The 10,206-nt window shown below is 39.0% G+C and overlaps 1 pseudogene; it reads left to right on the top strand.

Annotated features, from left to right (window-relative positions):
- LOC107757088 (centrosomal protein of 112 kDa-like) overlaps positions 1 to 10,206 on the top strand; it is a 95,589-nt pseudogene that overhangs the window by 23,416 nt on the left and 61,967 nt on the right.

The raw sequence follows: 10,206 nt of genomic DNA, 5'->3' as shown, positions 1-10,206 counted from the left end.
CACAACGAAACACACAGCGTCTCCACGACATGGCGGCGGCAACAATACTACAGCGAGAATCAAAGTTATACCTTCTTTCTTTGCGTGAAAATTTGGGCGGTGTTATGCAAATCTTCCCACACAGTGACGTCGACATGTGGGGGCGTGTTTGAACAAGGCGTTTTAGGAGGGTGTGGAGGAGTCTTAACTTTTATAAAGAATATCTCTTTGGGTTTGAGACTTTAATCTTTGCAACTTTAGGGATCTTATCTATTCACGAACTGCTTGTAACACTCCAAAGAGAAAGGAAAACTTGAAATCGCATCATATGACCCCTTTAAGACTTGGCTTCAAGGAGCCAACAAAAGTTGAACCTTGTAAACAGACGTGTAGTAAAGCATGGACCACACTCACAAACAAAGAGGCTTTTTCTTACGACTCAGGAAGAGCACCGTCTGTGATTTGATGTCTTGTTTTTGGCCTCTCCACAGTCAATGGCAGGTATTTGTTAGAGCCAAATTACTCAAGAGGCTGTTAGTCTTCATTTTTTTGGTCTTTGACCTAGTTATGAATTAGCCCCCAAAATCACAAAACAAGCTTTTCATTTTCATGTAATATAATTCTAACTGACAACATGCTAATCATTTATTGAGAGAATTATTTAGTCTAATTTATCTTTATTAATGATGACGTGATGTCGATGTGGAATGTCACATCTTCCAGTTTTTATTTTATTTTATTTTATTAACTTCTAAACTTTTAAACATCACTCCCTAACCATGGTAAAATCACTCAAACCCATTACCTTTACTGGCTTTCTGCTGTAATACACTTCACCTTAACTTATGCAACACAAAGACGTTGTATCATTTCTTGTTTTCATACCCATTGTTGTGTATTATTGTTTTTATTTATGTATTTATTGAGTCAAGAAGAGTGGTGCCGTTCGGGGCAGCCTGGGGTGCAAGCAGACAGAGAGATGCCCTGCGGCCAGGCCTGAATGTTTGTGTCTGCCTCCCTCTCTCCCCTGTAGTTCAAAGCCTGCTGCAAGAGTCCCAGGTCATCCGACAGACCAAAGAGAAACAGATCAGCGAGCTGAAGAAAATGTCTGATCAAAGTGCTGAATCTCTGAAAAACGAATGGGAGAAGAAGGTAAGGAAGGGTTGAAAAGGCTCAAGTTTCCACAGGCCCGTCCCTCTAGCAGCCAAAGCTTTGAATGCTGGACACTCACTGAGTTTAGAGCTCAGCCAATCCCGTCTGAGTATGAGAAAGAATCCCAAAAATCCATCTTCTCTGAGTGCTCAGTAGATGTGTATGTTTATTGCAGAGATAGAAAAGAAAAGCTCAAGGTTTTCCCAGAGAATCCGGCCCTTCCATTCTGCAGGCTTTTGGTTGAAGGGTATCTTGCTTCAGGCCTTATAAAACATTCTCTTTGTTCTCTGTTTGTAAACATAATATTCTGTAGGATTCATGTTCAGGGCTCAACATTAAGGATGGCCAGATGGCAGTGTGATCATCTGTTTTTATGTCGTGCAAACTTTTAGTATGTTTTTTTTTTAATTCATAATTAAAAATTCTTATTCCAAAAAGTGGAAAGGATTGTAAAGGGGGATAAAAAAGTAAAAATTGGAAAGGAGTGAAGCAGTCTGATCCATCATGTAGTTTATGTCTGTTTGTTCTATCCTTTAATATTACATAAAACTGAAATACTGGCCAGAAACAAAAAACTGTGAGAGCAGAAACAAAAAACTAACTTATTGTTGTGCCCCGAAGTTATAAATATTACAATTTCAGAGTCTTGAAAAGTTTATATTTTATTGAGCTATGTTGTATGATTGGTTCCTCCTCTCATGCCGCGGTGGCAGAGATGGAACAAGAAAAGTTTGAGCTGCAGAAGAAGCACACAGACAACATCTAGGAGCTGCTGGAAGACACCAACCAACGACTCGCCAAGATGGAGTCTGAGTACAGCAGCCAGACACAGGGCCACTGTGAGTACATTCACACATACTTCAGCTAGGGATGCAACAAAACAGTTCAAGTATTGTTGTTCAGTTACAGTGCAGCCCACGGTTCAATACATACCTTGTTTTTTTTAACCACGAATTTCGGTTTGGTTCTGTTCTGATGGCTTGGCACATCAGTGGTTTTTTTTTGGGTGATTTGCAATTTTTAAAACAAATTACCAAAAAAAAAAAACCCCCTGTACACTGTAGAAAAACATGGATTATCATAGGTCTACTTCAAATTTCTTTTTGAGAGAAGTATTATTTTCCCTATTTTTACCCACAATAGGATGAAATGGGCAGTATTGACCTCTATAAACACATGTAATGTCTGTTTCATTCATACTGGAAGCTGGAGGGCGCCCTTACGCAGAAACTACACATGTGCATCACAGAAGTAATAGAACTCATGACGTTCCAGGAAATCCCTAATATGCACAAAGGTATTGCAATCGCTGGAACGCAGGGGAGTCAAACTCAATTCCTGCAGGTTTTGTTCCAATCCTGCTCCAACACACATACCATGTAGTTTTCAAATAAGCCTGAAGGACTTGATTGGATCAGGTGTGTTTAATTAGGGTTAAATCTTAACTCTGCAGGGCCCCAGCCTTCCAGGAATTGAGTTTGATACCCCTGCTGTAACTGAATGAAAAGAAGAAACGCTTGAACTGATCAAACATGAAGACAATAAACACACGACTGTAACACTATATGGTTTATCTGTGTTCTTCAAGCCGTTTTCATAATAATTAAGTATATTTGTAGTCCATTGCTAATTGACATAGCCTTTATTACAGAATAGAATATATTTTCTGCCTCATTCTGTGATAAGCCACATCAGATCACAAAAGGAAGTTATTTCAAACATCCAAACTGATGTTGTGGAGTAAAAACATGTTATAATGTTCTATTTTGTTGGATGACAGGTTTAGAAACGCTTCTTATTGCAAGTCATTACAAGGGAAGATGTTTGGCATGTGTTGCTTTTTCAAATGTACGTTATAAGCAGAGCGGGGAGGCGTTTCCTCATCTAAGCATGTAGAGTCATGGGCACATACAAGCAGAGCCAATTCGGAGAGAAATAAAATGCACAGAAATTATTTAAATGCAAAACCGAGAGGAAAAAACAACGCAATTCAAAAGCCCATATTGAACCGTGCATGTCGTACCGTACAGTTCAATATTATATTGAGACTTGTGGCATCCCTTCAGCACTGTTCATGCCTCACGTTCTTATGTAGCTTCTAGATACATGTGCTCAATTTCACACGTTGTTGCGTTCTGAAATGTGTCAGAATGGAAGTCGAAATGTTATGCAAATACTAGTGGCATTCTCAGTGATGAAGCAAGGGGGCATCAGCATAGTCTTTCTTCAATGACTTTCTCTTTCAAGTCGGCTACTGTCATGGCGGAACAACAGGCAGGCCTATGTCCAGAATCAAATCACTCATAATCACTAAAAAAAAACATCACTCATTTCAGTTCATCGTGATCTTACAGAGTTCTGCCGTACTCTTGTGAAAACGTACGTTATAATCACTGAAGCTGACTACACTGCACAATGAGAGTCTTATTTACATTGCATCTACACTTTTGTTTGATATAATGAGAGGATTCACAATCAAGTAGAACAAAGCACTAAACGAAAACTCCAGCATTTTGAGCAGTAAGTGGAACTTAAACACCTCTGATTGGTCATTGTATTCAAGAGATCAACAGATGTGTGATTGGCTACAATGCTCAACACTATTATATACTATTATTACTGCTTCAATTGAGGGTGCTCTTGCTTTTGTTTGATGGCGCACCTCTGTATAACCAGGCCTGCGGAGCAACAGTTCGAACAGTTTGACATGTTTACAGCTGCTGACCTGGACAGCAACACATCTGGTTTAATGGCATATACATTTGAAGAAAACTCTGTTGCCCCCTTGAGTACTGAGGTTTGTTACTGCCATAGCACCATAGGAAGACACCCTTGTAACACATTGGACAAGCATTTGTGTGAGTTGTGTAGAGTAGCTTTCTTTGTTTTTGTCTTTTCTCCTCTTCTCTCACCTTGTAAACTTGTGTGTACATTCAGGGTGTGTCTGAAACAAAGCATGCCTTAGAGCCTTTGATTGAAGCCACCCCACTAGAGGGACCGAAGCACTGCGGTGCTCTGAGATGAGCTGGGACGCGCGTCCGTCCGAGGAACAGGCCTAATGAGTTTTGCTTGTTACAAATTAGCATTCAGCGGCTGTCATACAGGTAAGGGCACACACTGAGATGGCCGGCCGCCGTCTGTCAGCAGGGCTGAATTTAAGAGACTTCAAATGCATGCCGACCCCACAGAGTAAGACCCTTCTTTAATAATTAAAAACAGCACATTTCCAGGCAGGGCCCCAGATGAAAGGCCCTTCTGTCATTGGAAATTAGGTTCTCCCGTTCTGTTGGTTTAGGCTGACCTCGCCAACCTCTCCACCCATAACCCCCCCTCCTCTTGTCTTACCTCTTCTCTCCTCATAGGCTGCTGTTGTCAATATGTCAGCTGAGGTGAGATGCTGGGTGTTGTTTCTATTTTGCGTTTGATGTCTCAATACTCCAGCCTTTGAAAGCCTTTGTTTATCTTTTGTTCTTTCATCATTCTTTTGTGCAGCACGCTCTGGTGCTATCCTGATTTCTCAAAAAAGCTCTTCAAAGCTCCGTGGAGTCACATCGTCCGCGTTTCATATCTTCTGGACGGGTGAGATCGGAGCACCAAAGGGTGCTTGTCTGTTTACCTGTGGCTTCTTGCATGGGAGCGTGTCAAAAGTCGGCACAGCCTTTCTTCTGCTTATTATTCCTAAAATTCATTGGTGGCTCGATCGGCAAGTTTTGAAGTGTGCAACGGTGGTGCCAATGTCAGTCCTCAATAGAGGAAGCAACACATTGAATATTGATGACAAGATACATATTCATCACAGTCAGGGCTCAATGGAGATTGATGACTTCAAATGCATTGATGTCATAGCACAGACTGTACCTGAGAGACGTGAAGACCAGCCAGTCTAAGTGAGTATATGTAAGCACACGTACTGTAAAATAAAGTGCAACCGAAAGCATTTATAACATTGGTATAAGATATAAAAAAAAAGAAGAGTTGAAATTAAACGTTAAAATAACGGGGTGTTTCAAGCTTAGAGCTGGTTGCTGGTCAGATACATTGATGGAATGAATCAAGTCTCAACATTATGTCCTTTGGACACTTACACCCTGAATTTAATCAACATTGATCTGATTTTAAGCTGAATAATGACACTTTTGTCTTCTGTAGAGTGCTAGCTGAATCAAATTTGTTTCATGATTAATAAACTTTTATTTTTACTGTTATTTTCCTGTTTATTACTGAAAAGCTGCTTTGCATTGTATAAATCACTATATAAATAAATGTGATTTTTACTTGACCCTGTCTACAACGGATGCAAGGGTCACAATGAGTCGCCAACAGTAAACAAATGGCAAGTTTTATATCCAACGTACTTCTGACATGGAACATTCACTCAAGTCACGCCCAGTGTAGACACTGTTAGACCTAGAAAAATTATACAGATACAAATGCATAACATGTATAACAAATATATGTGGCCCCCGTCGTACGTTTAACATGTGATCTAGCGTTACCATTGTGATATTAAATCTCAGTACTCATGGGGCAGATCATTTGATGAATTACCCTTCATTTACGAATTTGATTCCCAAAGTAAAGCACATGCAATATGCATGTGCCTCCTGATACAACACAAAGCAAATATGATGACATTTTTAGTTTGCAATGGAGACTTATCGTGGAAAATTAGATGCTTCTATTCAGTATTCAGCAACTTGGTGGGGCATTATTTCATTTTGCTTACAATCTCAGCAGGTGAAAGTGGTCAAATATATAAATTAAATTATTACAGCATTTCGGGTGAAAGTAACCTAGATTATTAGACTTCTGGGAAAAAAAGAGCTATAAAACCCTATAAAATCTAGAAGATAAACATAGTTGGAGCCAACAGAATGTCTGCCTGATGAGATATTCCACTTTGTTTGAATTGAGTATTCATCAAACAATTGTTCATCCGTGTCTTCAGAGAGTGGTGGTGTGTGTGTGTGTGTGTGTGTGTAGGAAAGCAGATCCTCTCCACCTCTCTTTTGTGGAGCACGTGCTTTTAAAGGTAACATCCTCCTGTCTGTGAGATGTGCTCACAGATGAGGGCACGTGTGATTAAAAGGATAAAGACGTGTCCCGTCTCATGCACGGGGTTTGCCAGTAAAAGGGTGCATGTTATCACAATCATATTTACATCAACAGCTGTTTCTCACTGACACTCAATAACAGTTCAGTAATTCAGTAATTAAGGCAGATAAAGTTGAGAGATGTGAGACTGTGGATACTTAAATCAGTTTAAAAATGTTTACTTAAATGTTTTTTCTTAGCCTCATGAAATTAGAAGAGAAGTGATCAATTTACTACACACAGCTTACCCCACATCATGTGACACATTTTACCCAGCAGCTACTATTTTAGTACATACTTAATTAAGTAATAAGCCAGATCTTTAACATTTATAATTATTGGTAACACTTTATTTTACAGTGTCCTTGTTACAAATGTTACATGTACTTACTATAGTAATAACAGTAAATTAGGCATAATTAATATCTAACTAACCCTTAACTAAACCCTAACCCTATAGTCTCCATGTTGGGAATTGATATTACTCACTACCTAAATGACAGTAGGATGCGTAGCTATGCGGATTGTTGAATGGCTCAGGCTGTGACCAGACGTTTTTATGTGCCATCGGGTCAGTGTATTAATTAGCAGCGTGCGTCATAGCACAAGCCCTACTCTTTCAGATCATGCCACATTTCACACTGGGAGTTAACAAAGGCCTATTTTCCAGTGTTTTGACACTGACGCTGCCATCAGAAAGCTGTACTTTTCATCACTGGCCACTTTCATCATCTCAGCTCTTCAGAAATCATTCTAATATGCTGATTTGCTGCTCTAGAAACATTTCTTATTACCAGTGTTGAAAACAATTTTTGCTGCTTAATATTTTTGTGGAAACAGTGATACATACCATTTAGAAGTTTGGGTTTTGAGTTTGTTTCTTAACTGATAACTTCGCAACATTGACATCGAACTGATTTAAATCAACTTTGCAACATTAACACTGTTATTTTTGTCTGCTTTGAAACAGCCTTATTGTGTAAAGCACAATACATTAACCCTTTCCCCATCAGCATTTTAAGTTGCTAGCCAGCGCCAGCATTTTTGATCATTTTCACAAAATTTCAGGGCCCACAGATTATTTTGTTGTATGAATACAATTACATGCAATATACCAAAAGAAAGAGCAGAGCCTCTGCTTTTAAACAAAGCAAACTGTTTTATTATAGCTTCATGCTTTCTTTTTTAATCAACACTTCTATGTGGGAAAGTTTCATTAAAAAGCAACATTTTGGACAAAAAGCTGAGGAAAATCTTGGTTAAAGACTATTGTTAAAGAACATTTTTGTCAAATCGGATTTAGAACATAGATTGCGTAGATTGTGTCCATCGACACCCTCAAGGCTCGCAGTCATATGTAGTTTCTGCTTCTTCTTCACTTGTTTTTGGATCCAGAGATTCCGTACCATTTCATAAAATGCATAATAGCGCCCCCTACCGTATAACAGTGAAAACATTGATTGCCATTGACGAAAGAGTAAAAAAAAATGTTTTGTAGCACTGTGTGAACTATTTGAACCATAAACCATTCTACAATACTTCCTCAGTCTCTTTCTCTTATCGTTCTTTTTCTGTTTGGTTCCTCTAGGATCAGATGTTGCATGAGCTGGAGACACGGGTGAAGCAGCTCTCGGTGGAGGTGGAGAACGGGAACCTGCTCCGGCAGAAGGTCACTCAGGAGAAAGCTGAGTTAGAGATTCATATCGCCTCCATCAGCGCTGAGCTTCAAGAGGCCAACCACAGGTACAGGAAATCCACCCGATCAGCCCAGAAAAGCTCGGATACGACTGATCGCAGCTGCAGAGATTTGATGTAAAATCATAGCTCTGCTCCAAAACAGATGTACGGCATCATAAACACACCTGACTTGAAGACTTTTCTAAATACTCGGCAATGTTGCATATATCCTTCACATATAATGCAGTCCCACAATGCATTGCAATTAGCTCCGTGAAATTAATTCAGTGTAATAGAGATTGGAGCTACTGTGTTTCAAGATTTTTATCACTCTAATAAAAAGTTGTTTGTATGATTTAGGAGCGTATCCCTGCAGAGGGAGATGGAGCAGATGAGAGACCAGCATGAAGACGCGCTGCAGAAACTTCAGGCCAGACATAACACTGACATGAGCCACTTCCAGCAGGAGCATGCCCTCTCTGCAGCCAAGGCATGCATCTTCACTCACCTCTCACACCTACACATGCTTTACTCACTCTTATTCCCTGTGATAATTGACAGCTTCATTTTTTATTGAGCCGAGAGCATTGCTTTAACTGAATTAACTTGATATACAAACTTAGGACAGATTCCTGATATATTAGCTCTGTTACAAACCCTGCCTCACTTTCTGCTGTTTACATCGACAGCTACTTTCTATTGCAGCATCCTAACCCAAATGAAGTGACTGAACTGAAACTCAATTATTGATCAGTTGTTTCCACCCAAATATTACTACTCACATGAAGTGCAGAACAGAGTAAAGTTAAACTCACAGTTGATTCCTACAATATGAATTTAACATTAGGCTGTATTAGGACTTCTAAGATATTCTAACAACCACAAAAATGCAGAAATATTGGGGATTTTTCTGTCCTAAAAAGTCTAAGTTTGTTTATAATTGACTCTTGTATAGTGCACTGAGCTTGTCAAAATGTATTCTGAGACTGATGTGCCAAATAAAGTTTATTCGACTGTGCTATTAGTGTAGTTCTTTTAAAATAAAAATAAGAAGAGTATACTTTCAGTCTACTTTTTATGTACTGAAGGGCCTTTGCATCAGGTGGATGTTTGTGATGGAAATACTGTCTAGGAAGGCAGTCTGCTAGGTTTTTGGAACTGAGCTAATCTCAGTTTTTCTGATGTCAGAGATTGTCTTAAAGGATATGGTTTCATAGCATATTATGAATGTAGTTTGTGTTGTTGTCAGGCATCAGAGGTGATTGAAGGTTTGGAACAGACTGGGATTCACCTCAAACAGCAGATACAGGAAGCTGAAAACAGGAGACAGAAACAGCTCAGGGTCAGTCGCTCACACTTTTTTACAGCCTTCCATACTGACAGTAAGAGGATGTTCATTCTGCACTTTGTCCTCGTTATTGGGGGGATTCACAATTTGAAACACAGTAACAAGCATCTGGCTGCTGTATTTTGCAGATTGCCAATCCACTGACTTCAGTTCCATTGATAGTCATTGCATCACATCACTGCTCATTTGCAGAATGTTAAAAGTCCAAATCAGATTTTGGTGCCAACTCTAACCATTTCCTTCGTCGCACAATTCATCGCACAATTCATGCAAGTCTGTCAGTGGGAACGGCCCATAAATTCAACATGAAATCAAAGTTTACCCTGGTCGTCCTGGTGCATGTTATTCTAGAGAAAACAAATATTTGTCTTTATGATCTTTTTATCAATACATAATAACTTGCGTGCTTTCCTTATCATCAGACCCTCTGATTTTTCAACCCCTCCCATCCAACCAGTTATTTTTCACTATTCAATTAATTCATTGTGTGTAAAATCTAGCCCCACCTTTTTTTTTTTTTGTTGAAAATCCTATTTAAATCAGGAATATGCCATATTACAGAAGTAACAATTATTTATAATTGGGCTGCCAAATAATAACTGCTCAAAACATGAAAACATTTTGTTTTGATTTATGTATTTATTTACAGCACCAAGAGAATAAGATGCAGCAAGAGATACACAAGTACAGTAACTAATTACATTTACTCCAATACTTTACACCTCTGGATAACAGACCTGCAAAACATCACTGACAAAAAGGTAATTCATTTATTCACAATCACAATATTATATTTAACCCATATCATGTTTTTAATAATTTAATAAACAGTAGCCAATAGAGATGCAACGATTAACCGCGAGCCGGTCGAAAATCGATTCAAATATGTGCCGATTCAAATCGTTTGAGATGCCAAACAAATCACGATACAGTTGGAGTAGGAGTTTATATGAATG

This window comes from Sinocyclocheilus rhinocerous, unplaced genomic scaffold, assembly GCF_001515625.1.
Source record: "Sinocyclocheilus rhinocerous isolate Xijiao unplaced genomic scaffold, SAMN03320098_v1.1 scaffold473, whole genome shotgun sequence".
Taxonomy (NCBI): Eukaryota; Metazoa; Chordata; class Actinopteri; order Cypriniformes; family Cyprinidae; genus Sinocyclocheilus; species Sinocyclocheilus rhinocerous.
Note: the sequence above shows the minus strand (reverse complement) of the source record. Positions and strands in the feature narration are given on the sequence as shown.